The 24,738-nt window shown below is 41.8% G+C and overlaps 1 protein-coding gene and 1 long non-coding RNA gene across 3 annotated transcripts in view; one reads left to right on the forward strand and one right to left on the reverse strand.

Moving 5' to 3' along the window:
- The window catches only part of LOC127056387 (glypican-1-like), a 240,525-nt gene that overhangs the window by 170,326 nt on the left and 45,461 nt on the right, over positions 1-24,738 (reverse strand). The window lies entirely within an intron of this gene.
- On the forward strand, positions 3,277-9,284 carry LOC127056396 (uncharacterized). The gene is made up of 2 exons (XR_007775794.1): positions 3,277-3,373; positions 9,147-9,284. It is a non-coding gene; the product is annotated as an uncharacterized LOC127056396 (long non-coding RNA).

The following is a 24,738-nucleotide window of genomic DNA, read 5'->3' on the forward strand; positions in this document are numbered from 1 at the left end:
GTCAGCTTTGTAGTAATGATGCAATGCACTGCATAGCCAATGGGATATCCAGGCCTAGAGACATAACAGAGCACTGTCATTGAGGAGAGCTGGCCCCAAGGCAGCACACTGTGCTGTAAATTATGGGTCCTACCTAGCTGTAAACTGAAATGTTGAAAGAGAATATCCCAGAACTGGGACCTTTGTTAGAAGAATTTCAGATCCAACCACGTAATCAATCACACTGTAGTCAATGAACCTATTCATCCTTGGTAAGGGCTATCTAAATGAGTAACTTTACAAGATCGATTGCTTGGACTGAAAGCTTCTGGAAGCATGTACCTTGGGCTTGATCTTTCTGCTGGAGCCAACAGGTGTTCTGTCATGAGTTCACTGAAAGCAGGATGGGGACCCTTTTCTTAATACCTGCCTGTAAAGTGTCCATCACATGGCGAGAATTATGGGCCTCAGTTTGAGAGATACTGAGCACCAATAACTCCGGAGGAAGTCAAGCAGACTGATACTCAGATCCTTTGCAAATACTAAATAATAATTTAACAACATAATCATCCATGTTCCTGAACTATGGAAGTGTTACCTTAACAAAACTAAAGCCTAGATAAATATGTACTTATTAAAAAGAAACAAACGTTCATTAAAAATACTCAAATGTTTTTCTGAACACCCGCAACCTCAGTGGGTTCACCATTGCTCAGTTAACTTCATTGGAAAACTTATTCATCTGGTATATATCAACCCCACTCCCCCAGCACTTCAAGTCAAGGTGGCTTAATACATCATTCAAAAGTATTAAAATCAGGAATGTTCCCAGAAAACTTGTCGGCCAAAAAATGCCATGATTCTATCTGGACAGAATAATTAATGTCACTGGGTCTATATCCAACAACTTCAGACATCTACTCCTTTTATTTTATTAAATGTTGAAATTGTTTTGCTGCTTGTTGAAGGTGACACACACTTAAGATGAACAAATAAAGTTCATGTACCTCATTCATGATCTGCGTAACTCTTTGCAGATAATTCAGTTTTCCAGTCAATCTAATTATAGTCTGATGTTATTGCAGCAAAGACTTTCAAGTTCAGAAAAATAAGAACCACCCTGGAGTGAAAGCCATTCATTAATCTCAGACTAGCATTAGCAGAAGTGGCTTTGAACCTTTAAGCTGTTTCTCCACCTTCGAATTCAATTTCTATCTCACCTATTATGTGAATCAGGTAGGAAATATATGTTACTTTCTTTAAATCATGGTAATGCTCACACAGGTACTTCATTTTATTACGTGAATTTTTGTCTGTTTGTTTTAACATCAAATCTTCCTGCTAAAACCTGAAAATGGTTTTAACTGATATAGTGGAAAGAAAGCTAGAATAAGAGAAGTCCCCTGTTTATGAGGCGTTTTTGCCCTACAGTTATCTCTTAACAAAAACCTTCTAGTCCCCCTTTACTTTTTTCTGTCATTTGTATAAAGAAACTGCTTCCATCACATCACTTTTTGCAGTAATTTAAATTCCTAACAAACTAATTATGATCACAATGTATTTTTCAGCCAGGCTAACATAGTACTTTCCTATTGAGGCATAATTGGCTCATTGGAAAAAAAGTAGTTGCAGGCACAAATTTTGCTTCTTTTTAATTGTTTGTACGTTACAGTTCAGACAGTTGAAAATTTCTTTCTAAAAGTGCAACATCACTGCTTCAAAAATGGCAGGAATCAGAGTTGTATAATCAAGGACTCAGGATGAGATTCAGGAAGGATAACTCTCTGCAGCAAGCTTAACCTTTGCTATTTGAACAAACTCAGTGCTTGAGTCTCCCCTTTTTTTTTTTTTTTTTTTTTTTTTTTAGGTCCAACAGCAATTCCGTAGCAAATTTTTCAAAATTTCTTCCTTCTAAATGCAACCAAGACAATCAGAAGTTTGTAAGTCTATGGGAACATCAAGTGGAACAAAACTAGCGGAACAGTCAGCCAGCTCTTTCAAAGTGAAGTGCCAAACTTCAGTGTTTTGCATGACAGTGAGCAAATCAAGAGCCTTTTACAGTTCAGCTTTTATTAAGTACCCCGGAACCCCGTGAGCAGTCAGATACAGAAATTATTGCCTTCATTGCTTTGCATTCATAGATTCAGCAAAAGCAGCACAAATCCCTTCTCCCTCCCCGGTCATCCCACCAAAAAAAAAAAAAAAAAACAGGAACCAAAATCTTTTATATAACAAAACCTACACTATGAAGCAGAGCTTTAGACAGAAACATTGGGGAGCGGGGCGCAAACCAAACTTGGCACATAATGAACAAACCAGAAGTGAGCACTACTTAAGCTGAGCTTGTCTTGCAGAAGGCTGAGAGCGCCAGTGAGGAAAACAGCACAAACACAACCATGTCTACAATTCACAAACTGTAATCATAGTGAATATGCAGTATTCCAGTGGCACAGTATGACCAGTCATTTATGAATGGTAGAAAAGTAGGTTAGGTTGGTGGAATTCTATTTTGACCCTTCTGAGCAAATCTTTAAACAGATCATAAATGAATCCTAAAATTTTGCCATAAAGTGTGCTGTCATGTTTAAGTAAACACACTCAGGGCTCGACTGAGCTACACCAATTTACACCAGCTGAGGATCTGGTCCCTTGTTTTTTAAAGGGTGAAGGGATGGCTTAGAGGATACATTAATAAGTTAGGGAGCCTTTCACTTCTAGATTTCTCGTCTGCAAACAGACTAGGTTGGTAGTGATCAGCTGTCTTAACCATTTCATGCCCTTACAGTGGCCTGTGTGAAAAACATTCTTGGTCTTAATAATGCTTGGCGCCAAAGATGCCACTACTATTGATACTGAATGACACATATCAGTCTTGTATTAGGGTCAGTCTCAGCACAGGGTAGTACTGAATGAGCCCGGAGGCTTGGCTAACCTCACCCTCAGGGACAGATCCCTCCAGGTCAGAGGTGAGATCAGTTGAGGACAGAATGAGTAAACTTGCATTGTCACTTCTCATATTGTGTGTTAAGTAATTTGACTCTTATTTTTGCCTTAATGGGAAAAGCTAAGCCAAAGCTGAGCACTTTTGGGGGGAAAAAAATCATCACACCCATTGTCTACATTCATTATTGGTCACTGATCAATCTCTATCTTCTTCCCTCTCTTCTCCACACATGCACCTACCCAACCTCCTGAAACATTTTATTGGCTGCTTGTAGTTCTTCCCTTCTACCCCCTCCACCCTACTAAGCTTTTATATCAGTAATGAGCAGATGGTGAATTCAGCCATCGGTACAATACAGACTCCCTGACACGTTTTTCAGAAACTGAGGAATTCTTCAGCTAAAGAGAGGATGACTGCCTGCCAATCCTGACCAAAGCGTTTATTTCAGAGGTAATGTAACTGAGACAGACTACCTTGTATAGAGGTTGTTATACAGATAGTGGAGGTCTGTTACAATGCTGATTAATAGCTTCTGAAGGCTTTATATTAATTTATTGTCCCACTCTTGTTGGGGATATTCTTTTTTTCTTATTTTAAAACTTTAGTTATTCCACTGTTAGCCTCGCAGAGTCTTGGGTGTATGTAATTTGGACACAGTATAAATTAATTTTAGAAATGTCCTCAGTATGTTAAAGACAGCATTTTTCACCCAGAAGAACGGCTATCTGTGCCAATTACAGACAAGTTTTCAGAGATCCAAAAGGGAAAGGAAGTTATTTTTCCACATTCAGCTATGAAAATGCAAGGACACCAACTCTGCTTTAGCTCCTGAACGTGCAATGAACTCTGTGTTGGCAGTGTTGCTCGACTCTTTAGCGGTTACTTATTAATATTGATTTCCAAAGAATTACTAAACAAACAGTTGGGGATTGTAGGGTTCTAGTCCCAGAATCAGGATGATCGAGTTCAATATCTGGTTGGGAACCCCGATGTGCACAACAAAGACACTCACATTGAAGGCAAAGCAAAGCTTTAAGTTATTAGCACAATAAGTAAAGACACACGCTCCAAACCACATAAAAAGAGAACAGTAAAATAGAGTTAAGACATCTTGTATCATTCTTTCCATATATGCACAGCCTTTCTTGGGGATTTGGTGGTAAGAGACAAAGGTCCTGCTGTATTCCTGGCATGCCAAATAAGTCTGATGTTCCATATCTTTCTTTACGTGGTGGTCTGGCTTATTATAAGGCCTAGGGGCTGCCATGAATATTCTACAAACGACCAGCCTCCTTTTTCCATATGTAACCTCCTCACCCTAATAATGTTGGAGTGTCTCTATTCTACAGGCTAGTGTTAGTGCCCATGTTAGTGCCACAGCCCTAGGCAGTTTTGCCCTGGCCTCCATGTTCAGGAAACGAGCATACACGTACTCTCAAACAAGAAGCATTTCCCCGAAAGTAACCGTTGGGGCTAGGCAAATTTTGTGGTCAGCCAGTTCCTGACAGCCCCCCCCCATGAGGGTGGTAACGAGACATCTGTAAATCTCCTAAATTAGGAGAAACCTGGCCAAAAAGCTGAACACGTCATTACCCTTATAAATTGCCCACCGTGCAAGCGGTGGGCAGGGAGAAACGCAGAAACCTGTACCCATAACCGAGCCTGATCAACTCGAGGTCTCCCTCGGCTCCGTGTTCTCAGAAGCCTACCCGTTTGCCGGTGGTGATGGAACTTTTGTGGTTTGTGTGTGTAAGTATGCCTAGCTGCTAATTCTGCTAACTAACTGAGCCTGTAATCGTCTGTCATAAGCCGGAGACGAAAGCCGATTCTAGCCGCCCCAAGGCTCCTGCGAGGGGAAACCCACTAACCAGGAAACCTTGAACGCAAGGGGGATTGGCCGGAGTCTCACGGCAATCTTTAACTGTCTTACTGCATTTTTTTTACTTAGACGAGTAATTGCATTTATGCTTAATAATAGCACCAATAGCACCTTTACTAACCCTTGGAAGGACCTGAATAACTACTGGGACCTAGAGCGGTACCAGGGTCAGCTTCTGTTTGTGATTGCAGTATTTTTATTATTTGTTCTAGTATTGTATTGTAGGCCCAAGTTGTAACTAGTATTAAGTTGGTCCTTATCCGCACCTGTGACCCATTCAATAAACCCTCAATTTTAACCCCACGACTCATTGTTTGCGTTATCCCCATCGCTACCTTCGGGACACTTGTCACCCCTCCCGAGGACATCCAGTGATCGAGCCTCCGCCCTATCCCAGCGCTCATTACCTGGTAGATAACAGGCACCTTGTGACCATTTCGGTGGAGCGAGGGGCAAGAGTAATCAGAGATCAACAGCTAGTAGATTAATAACCTTGACCTATTATCATTGACATCAATATACTGCCAAGGCAATCTTGCGGTTAAACATCTGCCAATGTTACTGTTCTAAAATATCCAAGCCTAGTATCAGTTCAGTGTTCCTGGTAACCTGGTGTCACTTTGTAGAGAATCCTCAACCTAAGCACAATGTTCCTAATTCTCCAAAACTCAGGGGACACTGTTGGACCACTTATTTTTGCTGAAGTTCACAGGCCTCAAAGCCTTATTTCTAACTGCTTCAGCTAGTGCCTTACAGGATAAAGGCCAGTAGCTTTCTTGCACTACTGCTAAGTAGAATCCTAAAATAGCTCTATGGGCTACTGCAGATGCCTGCTTCACCACGGTGTTCATTCTAAGACTGGTACCTGAATTAAAAAATAAAAACAAAAATCATATTGAGTGGAAGAAGAATGCAAAACCTAAGTAAATATCTGGGAGTCTCATGCTATTTCTTTACAGGATTTTATGTGAAATTCTTGGTTGTTTTATATCCTATATTATTTTTCTTTACAGCTTTAGCAGATATTTTTAACAAAACATTCCCAGAACATACATAATTCCTATGCCAAGGTTCATTTTTGGCATCTTTCTTCCATTGCATAATCATTCCCACCCAGTAATCGCTTCCATTCTTTGTTTAGCAATGTGAAATGAGAGACATCTTCTTTCTTAAATTACCAATACCTGACTACAGCAATCCAATACGGGACTATGACGAGAATTTTCCAATTCAGCAAATATGGACAACCAGCAAGATCTGCCAGGGGAAGTGTTTTCAGCTGTCTTTCCAAATACATACTTTCTTAAAGAAAAGTTGTTTTTATCCAAAATATATAACAACCAAGAATTTCACACAAAACCATCTTACCCCATTTAGCATTCTTCTTCCATCCAGAAGGAAGTTTTTCCATAAAGGCAAAATGACTAGCCATGCATCTTCACAGATGAATCGCTACCGTCACATGCAGGTACTTCAGGGTACCATGTGTCTCCTTTCACGACTGTCACCTCTGATGCACTGTAGCATAAATATAAAGTCTCAGTTTCATAGTCTATTGCTGGTGCTGCACAACAACCCTAAGATAGAGGGGGAGGGCACCTGGATCATGTCTAATTCTGCTTTTCAAAAATGTTTGCTGAGGGTTTTAATGTTTGTTTCATAATTGTTAATCTGTCCTAGAAGGGATGGACAGATTTTCCCTGCATCTTTCTCACCTCAGAAAAACAAACAAACAATCCTGTCACTGAGATTCCAGAACACGAAAAACACTTCAGTTTCACTTACAGTATTAAGCCCCTGATCCTGCAATGAGCTCCATGAAGGCAGGTCCTCGCAGCTCCACGGAGCCCAACTGACTTCAATGAGTTCTACATGGATGCAGGGGCCCAGAACTGCCAAACCAAACATTCAAAAAGCAGAAGTCAGGCACCTCAAAAACCGCGAGATCAGTTTAGATCTCACTATGTTTAAGCCAAACAGGTCACCTCAATACATTTTAAAGTTCTTTGTGTTTGCCTTGCAGCCTTTGAGTCTCCAGTGTAACCTGGGTCACATTTTCAAGCTTTTCTCCTTAAATGGGAGGCTTTGGGGTTTTGTTTTTAATTAAAGCTGAGCTTCTCACATTCTTCACATAATTCCCAGAGCTGAGACTAAGAATAACCACTAACGACCAAAGGAGTTATGATAAAATCTGAAGAGTTGACAATACTGGGGTCCACCCCTCACAGAACTCACTGCATGATCAGACCTTCAAATTTCCCAGTAGGGACCTGATTTTGCCAAAACATCAACAGAGCTATTTGCAGTGCAAAAAGTTAAGAATGTGTGTAAGTCTTCCTAGCAGCACCAGCTGCAAGAGCATCAAGGGCATTTCTTTATATTAAAATCAAATAACTGTAATAACTGCCCCTTGTTTTTTGACAAGCAGGTCCAAATTAACAAGGCTGTTGCAATGTTTATTCTGCCTCCAACAGGAGTTCCATATTAGGATATTGTATGAGGTAGTATTTTAATTACTTCAGAGGACCAAAAACATGCTCAAATTAATTCTCTGAAATCTGACCTCCTCTTGTAATATCATCTAGACAAAAGGACTCAAATCAATACTGGAAAGAAAAAAAAATCATTCAAATAGTTACAGTACAGGCTCATGGAAAAAACAGCCATAATACTGGGTTTATACTTTTTATTATTTTAACTAATTATTCATAACTTTAATAAACCATAGCAGTTAGCTCCAAAACAAGAGCAACAATCAGTACATTTACTTTGTGTCAAAGTTGCTTGTATAAACTAAACAAATTACTTTTCTGATTTATTGCATGTAGCTAAGCCACCTGTTATAGTTAAAAATTTCTTCCATTTGAAAAAATTCCCCAAACTTTCATTCAATATGTACAGTATTAAACTGATCTGCTTTCTGGCCTAGATGCTGCAAGGCGAACAAGTTTAAATGCTAAATGTCTGTCTTTGACGCATTATAACTATACATCCATGTTTAGTTAATAAAAAGAAGAAAACAAACAATCTAGCATTTATTTGTAAAATAAGATTAAGTGAAATATGCATCTTGCACAGTGTTCCAGAATCTACGCTTTTTCACATTCATTGATATGGATGGAAATCTGGGATACAGATACAAGGAGAATGGCAGGATGAGTATATAGTATGTGTCAAAACTGTTGACAAAGAAAGCAGTTTGCTCCCCTGGTCGTGTAGTTAATTGTTACATAACCATGCTTTGTCGCCCAGTCATCTACCACTTCTACCATTCTGTCTGTTTCCTTCTGGGCTTCCAAGTGTAAGACTTTCTGTATCTAGTTGTTTACTAGAGGTGATGACAATATACAGGGATATATCTACAAGTACAACGTAGCCTCTCTTTGTTGTACTTTTTTTTTTTTTTAAGTTACTGAGTAGCAAAAGAAAGAATATTTTTAAGCAGATGAGACTCTAAAAACAAAGCTGTGCAATTTCCCCCCTCCCTCATGTCATGCAGGTTTTCTAATGTTCTTGGGACCAACCTTGCAAGCTGTCAGTTCACAAAACTCCCTCTGAAATTGATGGGAATTGTACAGAATGGGCCTGGTTTACTTTGCTTTACTCCAATTCTGTGCCACTGAAATCAGTGTAAAACTGGAGTAACACACCAGTGAACCAGGCCCGCTGAGTTTTTGAAGGATCAGAGCCTTTCCATAGCAAAATTAAGGTCTGAGCCATAGCTTGACTTAGGAACAATTCCCAATGAAGACAAACAGAGTTCTTGGTGAATGAGGAATCTGTGAAGCGGTTCCTAATTATCATTCTAGGTACTGAAACTGCTACGCTCTGTGTATCTCTAAACTCGTTACGACCTATTATTTCTGATGGAATTTCTGCTGTGGTGCCTTGTATGGATGTGAGAATCACCAACACGTCTGAAGATTTGGGCAAGCCTAGGTTTATATGAAACATTATTATTCCTATCATAGAATTGTACAGCTGGAAGGGATCCTGAGAGAACATCAAGTCTAGCCCCCTGAACTGAGACAGGAACAAGTAAGCCTTACCCATCCTGACACTTGTCTGTGCAACCTGTTACTAAAAACCTCCAATGATGGGGATTCCACAGACTCCCTTAGAAGTCTATTCCAGAGATTAACTACTGTTATAGTTTGCCGGTTTTTCTTAATATCTAATCTAAATCTCCTTGCTGCAGATTAAGCCCATTGCTTCTTGTCTTATCTTCAGTGGACATGGGAACAATTGATTTGAGTCCTTTCCTGATAAAAGGTTTAGAAAAAACTGATCTCATTTTTTTGCTCTCCTCTGATTCTCTCCAATTTGTTCATATCTTTCCTATAGGGTGGCACCCAGATTTTTACACACTACTCCAGCCGAGGCCTCACCAATGCCAAGCAAAGCAAGACAATTACCTCCTGCGTCTTACATACAACGCTTCTAATACACTCCAGAATTATATTAGCCTTTTTCGCAAAAGCATCACATTATCGACTCATATTTAATTTGCAATCCACTATAACTTCCAGATCCTTCTCAGCAGTATTGTCACCTAGCCAGTTACTCCCCATGTTGCAGTTGTGCATTTGATTTCTCCTTCTTAAGTGAAGCATTTTGCACGTGTCTTTACTGAATTTCATTTTGTTGAATTCAGACTATTTCTCCAATTTGACAAGGTCATTTTGAATCAGTCATGATGTGGACACATGGCTCTTTGCCTGTATAGAAGTCACAAGCAAAGGTCAACAGCTGACATTTCTGTGGCCTGTCATGCCATAACATATCAGTAGCCTTCCTTTCACCAAGCCATTCAAAAACATACCATAGCAAACTATCCTGCATTGGGGGTGCATAGACTAGAAGAACTAATGGAAATTTCCACATTAATTCCTATTATTCTAAAAAGAAGGGATGGATGGGGAGACAAAGCCTGCTCACATACATGAAACGCATACACTTCTACTTTTCCTGTGATGGCCACCAAACAATTTGGGTTCAAGTGTTTAAGGAACTGGCCTTGGATTCAAGGGATGGGACTTCAATTTCCTGCTCTGCCTCAGGCTCCCTGCATGACCTCAGGCAAGTCACCCGGGGGAAGACTTTCAAAGGTGCAAATGGCAGTTTAGTGACCAACACCCACGGACTTTCAAGGGGAGTTTGGCACCTATTTATGCCCTTGAAAAATCTGCCCCTAATTAGTCTCTCTGGGCCTGAGTTCCCCATCTGTAAAGTGGGGATAACAGCACTGCTGTACCTCACAGGGTGTTGGGAGGATAAAACGCATTGGAGGTTGAGAAGCACTCAGATTTAAAAGTTTATTAGAGAATGTTTAAATAAAAATGATACAAAGAGTTCAAAGCGTCAGTTGTTGGCCATTGAGGGCAACATACAGAGTATAGGGGGACGCTGGTATGTGGGAATTGGTTAGCACATAACATATACAGTCTGCAAGGTCCCCCAATGCGGGGTGTATGGTGGGTGGGATCAAGAAGCAGTAAGGAAGCAGTGAGGGTACATCGCTCATACAGTGGGTTACACGCAGTCATGGGTATAAGTAAGCGGGCCGGGTAATGGGGACAGGATGACCCTCGCATGGTGGAATCTAGTTCGGTGGCTTTAGGGCTTAGGGGATATGGTTCGGTAGGGGCAATGGGGTCAGATACGTACCTAGGCACATAGAAATCCAATCAGCACTCCCAAAACACTATTTAAAAGCAAGCCTAGATCTCTCTTTTCTGAAAGAGCTCAATATGCAATTGCTTTTATCAAGCTGTTTCGTTCAGAACCTTCACATTCTGAACCCATCCACTTCACTACAGATACGCATGTCATCGCGGTGGATTTAAATTCAGAGCATTATTGGCTGCTCTTGGGGTTCTTCATGAGTAAACAGTGAACTCACACAGGAACAAAGCTGCCTCTAGAGAAAAACTGCCATCTGTTTACACAGCTACACAGGCCAGATAAAATGCTAGAGACTTTTATTATATACAATATTTTTTTTTAAATCATCTCCTCCTCCTCTCACTACATAAAGTTCAAGTTTCCAGTCCTCATCTTTAAGGCTCTTCACAACACTGCCCTTCCTTACTTGTCTGCTCGTGTTTCTTCTTGCATTGCCTTTCTTCTCTGCTCTGCCAATGATGGCAGTCTTCTCTGAGTGACCATTTGCCAGCTTCTCACATAAATGTGCCTGAACTTTCCTCCATAGTACTCCTAACGCATAGAATGCTGTCCCAGAACTGATCTGTACCACTGCTGTCCTTTCCTCCTTCACATCCATTCTCCAGGCCCACTTCTGCTGCTATTCCTACACGAGACCAGCCAACTCATGATGGCTGCATTAAAGGGCAGATGGGCTAGCTCGCATGTATCTATTTAATAAATAATCATGTGCCAATACTTGTATTTGTACAAGCAAATACTTTTTTATTATATAAAGTATCACTTGTCTTCTTCGGCTCAAGTCCTGCAAATATTTACAAACTTGCTTAGCTGTACACATGTGAATACTCCCAACAGAGATATTTATGTGCATATAGTTAAGCACATGGGTGTTTCCAAGATAGGAGTCTTTAAGTGTAAGCTCTGTGGGCCAGAAACCATCTATTTGTATGTGCCAGCACAAAACGGGCATGTGACCTTTCTTTTGGCAGCTGGACAATACAGCAAAATAAATTAAAAAAAACAAAACAAAGGTGACTAGAGATCAAGAAATAGGCTGGCTGGTGGGGAGGTGGGGTATGTATCAGGGTAAGAAGCCAAACGGTTAGTCCTGGACTTTAAATCCTCCCATCACCACTACTTTTTAATATTTTATTCCAAGTCACATAAAAATATCCATGGACAACAACCTTGGCTTTGCCCCTCTTCAATACTATATGTTTGGGGGTGGGAGGGAAAAGGCCAATGTACACATTTGTGGGCCAGATTCTCAGCTGACTTAAGCCAGTGTGGCTCCACTGAAAACAACAGGGCTATGCTGATGTACACCAGCTGAGGACCCATCCCTGTATATTTATATATCTGTTTATGAGCATGTTTGACACTGAAACTTAATTAAGACCTATCAGTGACTGTACCACAATCTTCCTATTCAAGTTTGGTGAAGACGCAAACTTTGTCATGGAGATATTGGTTCTTGTTGGTCTAACCCACCCGTTAATCATGTAGGCACTTAAAATGCCCCTTTAATCTCTCCAATTTTCACTAGAAAAGGCTGAGCGAAAACAATGTCCACTAGGTTTGGCTTTTAAGCAGAAATAAAATAATCATTTTATATAATGGAACTTTGAAAGCTGGTATATTGTGTCATAAATAAGACAGCATGAGCAGACAAGTGAACTGAGATGTGGATAAGCCCATAAAATAACTGCTTTCAATAATGGTTTCAAACACACAGTTGAGGTCAATGCTACAGTCCTATTTGCAAGATGCGAATAAGCACAATTCCATTAAGTTTGGCTAATAGGATAGCCACTCTAACAAGTCTTTCAAAGATGAGAGTTCACAGACTGTTTCATCCCACTGGACTGCAGCAACAAGTCCTCACAATACAATGCAATCTTGCACATCAGGAATAAGGCATAATGCAAGCCTCTTAGCAAACAACCACTGTGGGTCAATATACAGTTAGGGCTTGAACTGGAGCAATGCTCAGCACTCAACCTGCTCCCAAAACAAATGAAAGCACCTCCCATCAGGCCATAAAAGCGTTAACATTTAATATCCAAAGAAAGACCAATGTTACTGACATTGATAGGTCATCCATCAAACTTTAATGGCTTAATTACCATCATCTCTAATCTGCAGTTCATTAAATAAAAAGCAAGTTATTACAAAAACCAAAAACAATCCCCACTACCAATTCCCACCTTCAAAGAAAGAAGAAAGAATCAAACAAGACATATGCAAGTAAAGTTTCTTAGTGTATCACTCAAAGCCACTCAGATACTACAGTAACAGGGGCAGTATAAAAACCTGAATAGAACAGAACAGAGCCTAGACCAGTGGTTCTCAACCTATTTACCACTGTGGGCCACATTCATACTATATATATATATATATATATATAAGAGTGTGTGTGTGTGTATATATATATACACACATACATACATACATACACACACATACATATACATACACACACATACATATACATACACACACACACACAATCTTAATAGCCTGAGGATGTCACATGGGCCATGGCTAAGGTGACCAGAGGTCCCAATAAAATCTATATTTTGGCTACTTTTTTCAGTCTTTTACACCCGATATTTAACTGTTCTGATATTTAACTTACCTGATATTTAACTCCTTGTCCTGCATCCTGACTGATGTACAATTGGGACGCCATTAGTCCTGATATTGTAGGGTTGGCAAGGGGCTGGCAAGCTCCCTACCTGACACTGCACAGCTCCCCAGAAGCGGGGGCACTTCTCTCTGGCTCATAGGAGCAGGAACAACCAAGGGGACTCTGTGTGCTGCCCCCATCATGAGCACTGGCTCCACAGCTTCCATTGGCCAGGAACTGCGGACAAAGGGAGCTGTGGGGGAGCGCGCACCTGTGGGCGGAGGCAGCAGCAGCGTGCAGAGCCACCTGGTCACACCTCTGCCTAAGATCCAGAGGGAGATATTACTGCTTCTGGGGAGCCGCCTGAGGTAGAGCGCCACCCGGAGCTTGCACCCCCTCCCATGCCCCAACCCCCTGCCCCAGCCCCCACCCAAACTCCCTCATGAAGCCCACATCCCAAACCCCCTCCTGTGCCCCAGCCTCCTGCCCCAGCCCTGAGCCCCACATTGCAGTTGGGGCTGGAGCTGGGACTGTGCACCCCTGACCTGTGGCTTGGGGTAGGGGCCGGAGCTGTGCACCCCCCCCCATGCAGCTTGCAGCAGGGCCTGGAGCTGGATCCATACGCCCCCTCAAGCGGCTTCCTAGGGCTGTGCGCCCCTCTTCCCCATGTCTCCGGGGGGCGGGGAGAGGGGCTGTGAACCTGTGGCTGCTCCCTCGCCCCAATGTGTCCCCATATTTTACTTGTGCAATCTGGTCGCCCTAGCCGCTGTGTGCTGACTGGGCTGCGGGTTGAGAAAAACTGCCCTAGCCTAGACCATCTCCATGGAGGACTCTAGTATATAATACAGTCTGCCAAAGAAAAAACCTCAAATACATAGATATACAAGGAAGTCACATCAAAATATCAACTTTACAGTAACATTAAAGTTCTGGCTTAAGGCAATAAAAACAAGCCCAATTTGTCCCTTAACTCACCATAATGATGGCCTTAGTTACTACAATACCTACAGCGGCACAGTTTATTTGGTCAGAACTTCTTGCGTAAGTCAGCCAGGGCAGCATTTGGCCCACAGCATCCGACATCATGCGCTGCTGAGACACTTCTGAAAACTCACTCCCTTCTGGTTGGGGTTAAGGTCAAAGTAGCAGCTTTAGCTTAGAAGCGCCCTGCTTTTGTCAGCTCACATTAGCCTATTAGCATCTTTTAATGTTCTTCCCCTTCTCCTACCTTTAGATAAGATGAACCATGGTAATGGTTGATGCATTGGCACACACAGATAGGCCATCTGCAAGAAGTGTACTGCAGAGAAAGCTGGGTAAAAAGGACTGGAAAAAAGTAGCCAAAATATAGTTGCTGGCTAGTTTAGATGATTGAGAGGAGAATTAGGAGACCAATTGCTCAAGAAAAATAAAAATCTGTTTGTCTGCCACAGGATCAGAAAATTAAATTAAATCCTACAGTATTGAGACTAAAAGGAAAAAGCCCCTAACACTGAGACTTTCAGCTACTTTATGTAAAGGCAAGAGACTGAAGTTATCTGTTGTGTTCTCACTTTAGCAAAATCTTTAGAAGTTATCACATTGGCCAGGTCAGATTGAGGATTTATATTATGAGGAATCCCAGAGGAGGAGGAGCGGCAGTATCGGCAAAGTATGGTATTGGGTCTGCAGAAATACAAATATTTTGGCTAATGCAACACAGCCAGCTTGGACGAAAGCTGAAGAGAAACTTGTACAGAAAAACTGGAGTATTTTTCATGGGGGCTTAATTAGTCAAATATGGACTAAAATATCTATGCAAAACAACCCTAAGGGACACCACTTCAGAGGAACCGTAAGATTCCTTTGCACTTTGTCATGCAGCCTATATGACCAGAGGCTAGAACAGGCATAATGAATCGTGTTGAAATTAGGAAGGCTCTAGGACAGGGCTTCAATACCATCTGGATCTAAAATATTTATGGAGGAATACAGCGAACCAAGAAACCCCAAACCTTTTGGCTTTAGGAAATGCAACCTGCCCTAAGAAATTCTGACAAATTCTAGAATGCTGCTCAAAAGGTAGAAAATACAGCATATCAGAAACAGTGAGAGGCAATAACTGGAATGCAGCCTAGTATTTGGGGAAGGCAGGGCAATATAGATAGAATGACACAGCAAAAAGCTTCAACTGCTCTGTTTCTATCTCCTGGCAGGGAGAAATAAACCCCACAGAAGAGCCAAGAGAGAATGACCCCTTTATTAAAGGCCTTGACCCTTATCTCACTGAGGTGTCAGAGTCTTTCCATTGGCTTCAGTGGGCTTTGTATCAAACTCTAAATGGATTCCAAATAGGCAACAGGTAAATATATCTGTCCTCAGGGGCAGGGAGGAACAGAGAACTGGAGGAAGAGGTTAAAGAAATACTTGTTATGTGCCATTTCAACAAATGGCTATTTTATGTGTCTTAACACGTTGCGAGTGAACTGAAATATGGTTCAATGGACAAGAACTGCCGGGGGCAGCTGCAGCTCATACACCTGATTTCTTAAGAAATTCTTTGAGTCTTGTGCAAACAGAGTCAACTGCTAACACAGGTGACTGCAGGTCCTTCCTCCCCCTTTAGAATGTATTCCGCCCACCCTCCTCGGCAGACCAGCCAAGAGTCACTACAGAAGGAAGAGAGCATGGCAGAAAGGAATAATTATCATCATTCCCCATTTTACAAATGGGAAATGGAGGCACAGCGAAATGAAGTGATATGCCCCAAGTCACAGAGGAAGACTGTGATGGAGCCAGGATTTGATCCCAGGTCTCCCGAGTCACTGTCCAGAGCCTTAGCTGCAAGACCACCCTTTTCCCCTAGGACAGAATAAGGCTGATTGCAGAAAGCCACTTGTTTTTTAGGATGATGTCTTTAGCATCATTCAAGTAGAGCAGCTGCCATCAGGTTAATTCCTGTCAGTCACTCTTGAAGTGTTTCATTGCACCATCAAAACAGAGCTAGCGAAGAAGAGTGAGAAAGACCGAGAGAATGAAAAATGAAGATAGTGGCAACAGAAACTAACAGCAGCTACAGTAACTGCCTGAGGACAATGGGAAATGCAATGTATTACAATAAAAGACGACACTTTAAAATAATGGTCTAGTTAACGGATGCTAAATTACAGTTGAAAGCCTGTGTAAGTACTTATGACATCTGCATTACAACAGGTTGAGTTCATCAGGATTATAGTTACTGCAATTCATGTCAAACAAATTAATAAATATTGAAACTTTAAAATAAAAGTTTTAAAGTGATATTGTAAGGTACATCAGCCTTCCCCAAAATGTTTGGCACTTGTGCAAAGCTTACTAAGGACTAGAAGTGTTTTCACCATTGGAATGGGTGCTACTGGTTTCCTGCTACATCCTGCAACCAAGCTCAGTTCATGCAAACCAGAGAGAGTGAACCTGACCAGACACATCATTAGCATGTGGCTAAAAGAAATGCAAAGAGTTAACAAAATGTATGATTTTAGAGTTGGCTGTGTCCCCTTTAACAAAAGCAAAACCTGGTATATTACCTATTGGCTGACTATTTCAGAGAGAATTAAAGTAAAAATAAATGTTGTTTATCTAGTATCTTTTTAGATAACTGACATCTAAGATTCTGACTGGTTAAGCTGAAGTCAGAGAGCCAAATCCTGACCATATTCCCATTCCCCATACAGACGCTAGTTCTGCTATGGAAACAGGGGAAGGATTTGGGGATTCCAAGATAACATATAACTGCAGAGCTCTGTCCATGGGGACCCTCTTGACCCAGAACGTAGTGGGTGAGAGGGAGAACAGCATGGGAGAGGACAGTGGATCGACAATACTCAGGTCCACCAGCCAGTTTACCTCATGAAGAAGACTGGCCTCATCTGCCATACAAGCTACTTCAGCACTGAGGCAACAGCAGTAACTGCATAGCAGTTCTGTGTCTTGGAGCGAAGAATTGCTCCCTACTCCACACCCGCTCACAGACATGCTCAGTACATTGTTTGGCTGCTTAGGCTGCATGCTTGGTTCCAGAATTTAGCCTAGAGAATATATACCACTATCACCCATAAGTATTATATTTCCAAAGCACTACCCAAGGAGTTACATCCTAAATCTCATGAAAGTTTAAGAGGATTTGGGTCCTTAACTTTCTGCTTCAAAATTGAAGCCCTTAGGTCAGGTGCTCAGCATACTGTATTTTCATATATTATATGTCCTTCTACCCAGAACTGCATGCTAGCAGAATAATTTAATGGAGGACATATCAATCCTTCACTAAAGGGTGACATTTACAAGGCAACAATCACACCAGTGCCGAACAACAAGGATGTCAAACACAGGGCTACAACTTGGCTGTGTAACCAAGTAGAGAGAGAAGAAACTGGATGGGAGGGGAAAGAAATATTTGTAATAGTGTGGCAGGTTGTGCACTGAGACTCATGCATGGAGGAGACGAGTCCCTCTTTGAACAGAAGCTACTGTTCACTAGTGGAAAGGGGTAAGTGACCTTCCCCATACCATTCTTTCCTTCTCAGGATGGTGGGGACAACTCACCACTAGGTCATGGGACACATTACCACCAAAAAGATATTGGACGAGTTCCGAAAGAAAGCAAGCAAGAACAACAAAATTAAGAAGCTGGAGAGATTCCTTTACAAGGAAACATTAGAAGTCTTAGTTGGCACTCTTACTTGGCAGATCAGGCAGTTGGGAGTTCTGCTCAAGTGAGCTTGGGCAAATCACATCATCTTTCTGCACCCCTGCTTGCCATCTGTTTGCCTTATGTTGAAAGTAAATTCTTTGGGGCAAGGACTTTTTCTTCCCAGGAGTTGATAGTGCCCAGCACAATGGGACTGCTTGGTACTATCAGAATACAAACAATCAATACTACTACTAACATTAGCCTAATAAGCCATCTGTTTCAACAGGGAAGGAGACTGGAGAAAGACATTAAAAGAGGTAAATGTAGACAAATTATTAGACAGAGTATACGTGTTCAACATAACACATGATGGCATGAGGCACTATAAAGTTTTGGGAGTGATTACTGCCATGGTAATAACTAAGTCACCTGTGGCTCCTGTGGGTAACACGGTACCGCTAAAACCATGACAGAACAGACTTTGTAACACCCACACAGACACATTCCCTGACTTTTGCTCTCCGTATAGATACAGATGCATATTTTACTGAACATTTGAAAATATTTTAAACATATTTTAAAAGAATGTTGAAAAATGAGTTGAGAATATTAAATAAAAGTGGATCCAAAAGATGCTTTAATTGAGCCTGACAGCATAATGAATCACATGAAGATGGGAGGACACTCAAACGTTGTTTTGAAAAACAAGGCTCTTTTGTGGCTTTGAATATCAGTCTTGCATTCCAGGATGAACTATGCTTACTACTTCCCAAAGTTGTTGGGGGGAGGGGGGAGGGAGAGTAGGTTGCTGCTGCCCCTCTCAGTGGGAGCAGTATATGCTCCCTTGCATGCTGGCAATCCCTGCATATACCTATCTATCTCACAGAACTGGAAGGGACCCTGAAAGGTCACTGAGTCCAGTCCCCTGACTTCACTAGCAGGGCCAAGTACTGATTTTTTGCCCCAGATTCCTAAGTGGCCCCGTCAAGGGCTGAACTCAGAACCCTGGGTTTAGCAGGCCAATGCTCAAACCACTGAGCTATCCCTCCGCCGATGTGGGTGAAGGGGTGGGAATATCACCATGACTCCTACTGCTCCACTGAATGAAGTTACTCCAGATGTAAACTGATGTAACTAATAGCAGAATATAGCCCTGGATACTTCAAAAGATATAGGTTGATTTAGATTATAAACTTCTGGGGGACAGCCTTTTTGTCCTAGGTTTGTACCGCACCTAACACAGTGGGTCGCTAGTCTACAGTTAGGGCCGCAAGACACTTACCACAACACAAGTACTAAATAAGAACAGATTACATCAATGCTTTTACAGTTTACTTCTCACTTTCTCAATCTTTAAATTCTTCACGTTGGGTACTATTATTCAAACAATCTGAAATACTTACAAGACATGTATATAGACTGTGATGTACATTTAACTTCCAGTATGCGTAATGGAAATAATTGGACATTCAAGAGCTAGCCAAAGTATTATAAAGAACAAGATACTAAGATCCAGCTTGCTAATACTAGACATACTCATTCCAACTCAAAACTGTGTCATGGCTGGAGCTGACCATGGAGAACAAAGCAAGGTTTACTGATTTTCTGCATATTCTTTCCCTGACCCCTCACCCTTTCTAAGTATGGATTTAATTACTTGGAATTCTGGGCTAAAAAATTGGAAATTCTGCACTCAGTATTTTAAAATTCTGCAAATTTCTGCATATTTTATTTGTCAAAATAACACTAACCACACTAGTTTCAATTATTTTTGTAATTTATTTCAAAATACCTGTCAGCAACTCTGTCTATAATAATAGACACAACAACAAAAAATTTCCGCACGAGTAGAGAGTTAAAGAAACCCCTACAACAATCCAGGTCCTGTTTCTCTACTCCCTCCCCCCAGAGCCAAGCCACAGGGCACTGCCCAGTCCAGACCCAGACCCACTAACCCCCAAGAGCCCAGTTGCAGAGCACCCCCGAACCCAGCCACCTGCACCCACACCCCAGGGATTCAGAAGGAGAAACAGCCTGATGTGTGTACCAGGCTTGTACAGCTTTTCCTACATGCTGCTTCCTTCCATCAGGATAGTCACTGCAGCTTCTGGGAATTCTCCAGCTCTTCCTTCCCTCTCTCTCTAGCAGTATCTTGCATTTGCGAGCTGGGAAACCAGACTCTGCCAGGTCCAGCAGCCCCTAGTGGTGGCCAGCAGCTCATTTCTGCAAGGGAAAAAGGAAATTCTGCGCAGAACATTAATTCTATGCAAATTTTGCATTGTGCAGTGGTGCAGAATTCCCCCAAGTGTAATTACTTGTACTGGCAAAAGGTATGCAAACAGTTGTAAGTGATAAACAGAAAAGCCTACTTCTTGCGGCAGCACTGAATGTGGCAATTCTAGAATTCTAGGCAGTAATTCTAAGTAGTATGCCTGGTTCGTTGATTCACGTATATTCACCTCAGCTGTTTTTCAGCAGTGCTGACTGGCAAGCTCTGGGACTGAGAGTAAAAGGTTTGGGCATTCTTGTTTATGGAGAGGACTCTATTGTGTCCTACAGGCAAAAACTGTAGCTGGTTTCAGTCTCCATACTGGACCTGTACATGTAGAAGCAACTGAAAAATAATGACGTGTTTATTTTTCTTGCTAAATCTAAAACAGATGAAGACAACATACACACTGGGCAAAGAGTGGTGGACCAAAATGCCCAAAGTAACCTTTTCTTTCAGGTGTACTACTGCAGCAAGGATATAAATTTGTTCAGGATCTGTAACTCACCAAATGTGCTACACAGAACACACGTTTGCACTAAACCGGTAAAGAACAAGGATGAAAAGTTTTAAAAACTCATGTAAACAGTAGGATTGATGTGTGATTAAAAAAAGGATTAAATGTTTAATCTGGGGCGATTAATAGCCCTGCAAATGTTTAGTGCAAGATTTGCTGGCTCTGGCCAGCTCATGTTCTCGTTGCCTTGAGGACAGATCCTTGCTATTAGGGAAAAGGCCTTATGATTTTTTTTTTAATAGACTAAAAAGAGGGTAAGATTTTCACCTCTCCTTTTTCCACCCTCACCTCTCTTTTGTTTGCTCTGCTATACAACAACATTAATGGATCTAACGCCACCTCTGGTATTATGACGAACTGCGGTATTTCCATGGTGTTTATCTTCCATGGGCTTCTCTACATCTCATCTGCTATGTGACTGCAATAATTACGTCCTTGAATACTCTAAGGTCATGAAGTACATGGAACAGATTAAATCTATGTTGTATGCTCACTCCTAGAACCAGAGTCGCTATGGCCCCCAAATCAGAGCCACGCCTCCACAGCTCACTTTGCAGCATATTTATCAACAGCTCTGTAGGATGTGGCTAGCCTCTCCATTGTTTTTAATTTATAACACTCCATAATGACTGCAATTATTCCCATTAAGTAAAAGAGCTGCTTGCTCATGCTGCACAACAACATATTTTTATTTCTTCTTTTGCACTGAGCTACATTTATTAGCCATCTGGATTGCCAAATTCTTTAAAAACCCAGGATGTAAACCCTTTAAAAGCACCCTAGTATGAATGCTTCCTTCTATCATAATTAATACTGATTTATAAACATTCAGGATTAGGGAACAAATACTTAATTCTTTCCTAATCCTTTTGCCAGTATGACTGTGTTCAGTGTTCACGAATATAGATTAACCAGCCTGAAGTTAATAACATTTGAAGGACAGAGCTGATCAGCCGTGCATAACACCATGATATTGCAGTCTGCTTCTACTACAAATTTACTGTAACCTGTGGGATTAGGACAGATTCAAGAGACTGCCATATTTCTGTTTTATGCCTAATGCAATTTCCATCTTTCACTATAAACCCATGTTCAGGGAGATTAAAGACATTAAACCCTTAAAAAGTATCAGATTGGATGATGTCTTGTAATAGCACTGAATAAGCAAACATATTTAAGATGGTGTGTTGTTATATGTGACTCATTTAATATCACTAGTCTCACCGAGATAGTTTTGTTGATCTTCAGGAGACCCACGTTCTATTCCCAGCTCTGACACCTGACCTGCTGAGAGACCTTGGGCAAGTCACTTTCCTTTTCTGTGCTCCTGCTTCCTCCACTCTTTGTCCACCTTGTCTATTTACATTGTAAAGCAGGGTCTCTCTCTCTCTCTCTCTCTCTTCCCCCCCCCCCAACCCTTTGAGGCAGGGGCTGTCTCTCGTGTGTTTGTACACCACTGAGCATAAAGATGCCTGTATCTTGGTCGGGGCCTCCAAACCCTATTGTACTCCTAATAATAAATAATCATAATACAACAACAACTATATGGTAGTATTAACCTCTGTTTCCAGCTCTGCTTATATGTAATGCACTCTGCTTTGGAAGCTAGTGGAAAATCAATGCAATGTTCAGAAAGGCTGTTACATCAAATGTCACTGGTTCAATGAATTCCATCTTCTCTACCCCTTGCTGTTAACGTCCATTCTGTTCCTGTCTGCCACTTAAGTGCCAATCTTAAAAACAAAAAGCTTTCTGGATCTAAGCAGATTTTTAAAAATCAAAAGTTTATTTGCTGCAGCAGGGTTTTTGGAAGAAAACTGCATTTGAGAAATAAACAAAACCTGATCTCAGCCAAAGTGCTGAAGAACTACCTTTTTACTGGACTGTTTCAGAGCGATTGCTAAAAGCATGAACACAACCAAGGCCAGCTAAGCAAATACAACAGAAAGGTGGGCTGTTCAAATCTGCCAAGACTGCAGTTTGCTAACATGTCTTTAATCCAGACACAAAGAACTAAGAAGAAAACAGATATACAAAAACAACGTACTTCAGTCTCTCATCTGCTGGTAGCTCTCATTCATCTAAGTGCACGTCTACGCTGCAGTTAGACACCCATGGCTGGCTCATGCCACTTGACTTGGACTGGCAGGGTCCAGGCTCACAGACTGTTTAATTGTGGTGCAGATATTCGGACTCAGGCTGGAGCCTGGCCTCTAGGACCCCCTGAGGTGGGAAAGTCCCAGAGCTCAGACTGCAGTCAGAGCCCAAACATCTACACTGCAATTAATCAGCCCCAGCTGAAGTCAGTGGCATGGGCCAGCCACAAGTGTGTAATTACAGTGTAGACATATCTTAAGTGTTGGGTGGAATTCATTGTGTCAGGGAAAATATAAAAAACCTATATCAAGTGCTCCCTTTTCTGCTGCAAACAAACAGTTATTTTCCCTCAGTACCTTGAGCAGCACATAGGGTCACCAAGAATTAGCACTTCATTTAACAACCACTAGTTCAAAGATTTCACGTGTACTAGAGTTTACCTTCATCCACAATACACACGTTAAGTTCTGCCATGCTCACTGTGTTCTCTGGAAGTTTTGTCACTAAGGGTCTGTCTACATTGCAGCACAGTGTGTGCTTTCCAAGGCAGGTAGACAGACACACGCTAACTCTGCTCCAGCTAGCATGCTAAAAAAAAAAAAATCACAGCATGGCGTGGTGACAGCTCAGGCTAGCTGACCAAGTACATACCCAAGGAGTTGGGTGGGACTGTACAGGGGTGGCTCACCTGAGACACTACCCATTCCGCCGCAGTCATGCTCCGATTTTTAGTGTGCTAGCTCAAGCAGAGCTTGCATGTCTACATTTATCCAAGCTAGGAATTGCATTTCCCAGATGCTGCGTAGACATAACCTGTGAGCTCCAACTTGCCCTCAGATATATGAGGTGGATGGAGCATGTGTGGAGCTGCCTTCTACTGGATCTTCTAAATAATCAGACTACAGCATTTTAAACATTCAGAGATGACCTGTAGACACTGCATAATAGTGCACAGAAAGTGTTTACGGCAAGAAGTGAGTATCACTCCTTCCCCTGAAACTGCAAGGGTATTAAGGTACATAAAATGTAATCACTGAAATTCAGACCGAGGCAGGATACCAGGAATCCTACAAAAGTTGCCATGGAAGCATTAATGGCCTGAAGGGTTTGTGATGTTAGGCACAAGACTTATCAGGAAGACACAGATATCAGCGGCCTAGGGACCCAAAGTGCAGCATTTGGGATTGACTGGGTGAGAAGATAATCACCTTTGCCTCCTTTTCTGTCCCATAGAGTATGTGTACGCTGCAACTGGAGGTACGAAGGTAGCACATGCAGACATACCATGGTAGTTCTAATCTAGCTAGCATGAGTACCAAGAGCAGTGAATCATGGCAGCCGGGTCTTCGGCACAGGCTGTACAAGCCTACCAGGAATCTAGGTATCTACCTGGGCAGCTAGCTATTGGTATTGGCACTAGCTAGAGTACAACTAGCTCATGCATAGGTACTGCATTTGCACCTCTGACTCCACTGTAGACACACCCTTAGATATTTCATGGAAATTTCTGGGAGGTCTTCCATCCAAGTACTGACCTGGCCTGACACTGCACTTGCAAACTGTGACAGGATCACACTAATGCTATTCAGTATTCACATTATCAAAGCTTTGTGCAAATGACGACTAATTAATTCAGGTAAAGCCATCCGTAAGAGGCGCTCAACGTTGTGAGCATCTTAAAATGTAAGTTCAAGGCCATCTACTGCTCTAGAGCCACACAAAGAACTCCGACTGATGTAGAAGGAAATTGTAAAGATTAGGATGATATAGTGCCCTTTGCCACTGCACTTTTTCCACACAGTTGCAGTAGCTGAACCCACACAGAGGTTCTGGAAACCTGCATGCAGCTCTCATTGGCTCCAATGGGAGCCACACAAGCATAGCCAATGCAGAATGTGTTCTTTGTTCGCACTCCACTCCTTCATTCTGTCCCTTCAAGTACTTTTGCCACTTGCATGGGAGAGCTTTTCCTCTGCAGCTGCTGCAGTCAGAACTAACCTTATCATCGGTTTTCACCCAATTTTCCAACTGCCTCCAAAAACGTGTCTCTTGTCCCTTTCTTAAACAGCTTCTTAATTTCTCTTTTCTGCTGCTATTCTGAGTTGGTGA

The sequence above is a fragment of the Gopherus flavomarginatus genome, chromosome 8 (genome assembly GCF_025201925.1).
Source record: "Gopherus flavomarginatus isolate rGopFla2 chromosome 8, rGopFla2.mat.asm, whole genome shotgun sequence".
Lineage (NCBI taxonomy): Eukaryota > Metazoa > Chordata > Testudines > Testudinidae > Gopherus > Gopherus flavomarginatus.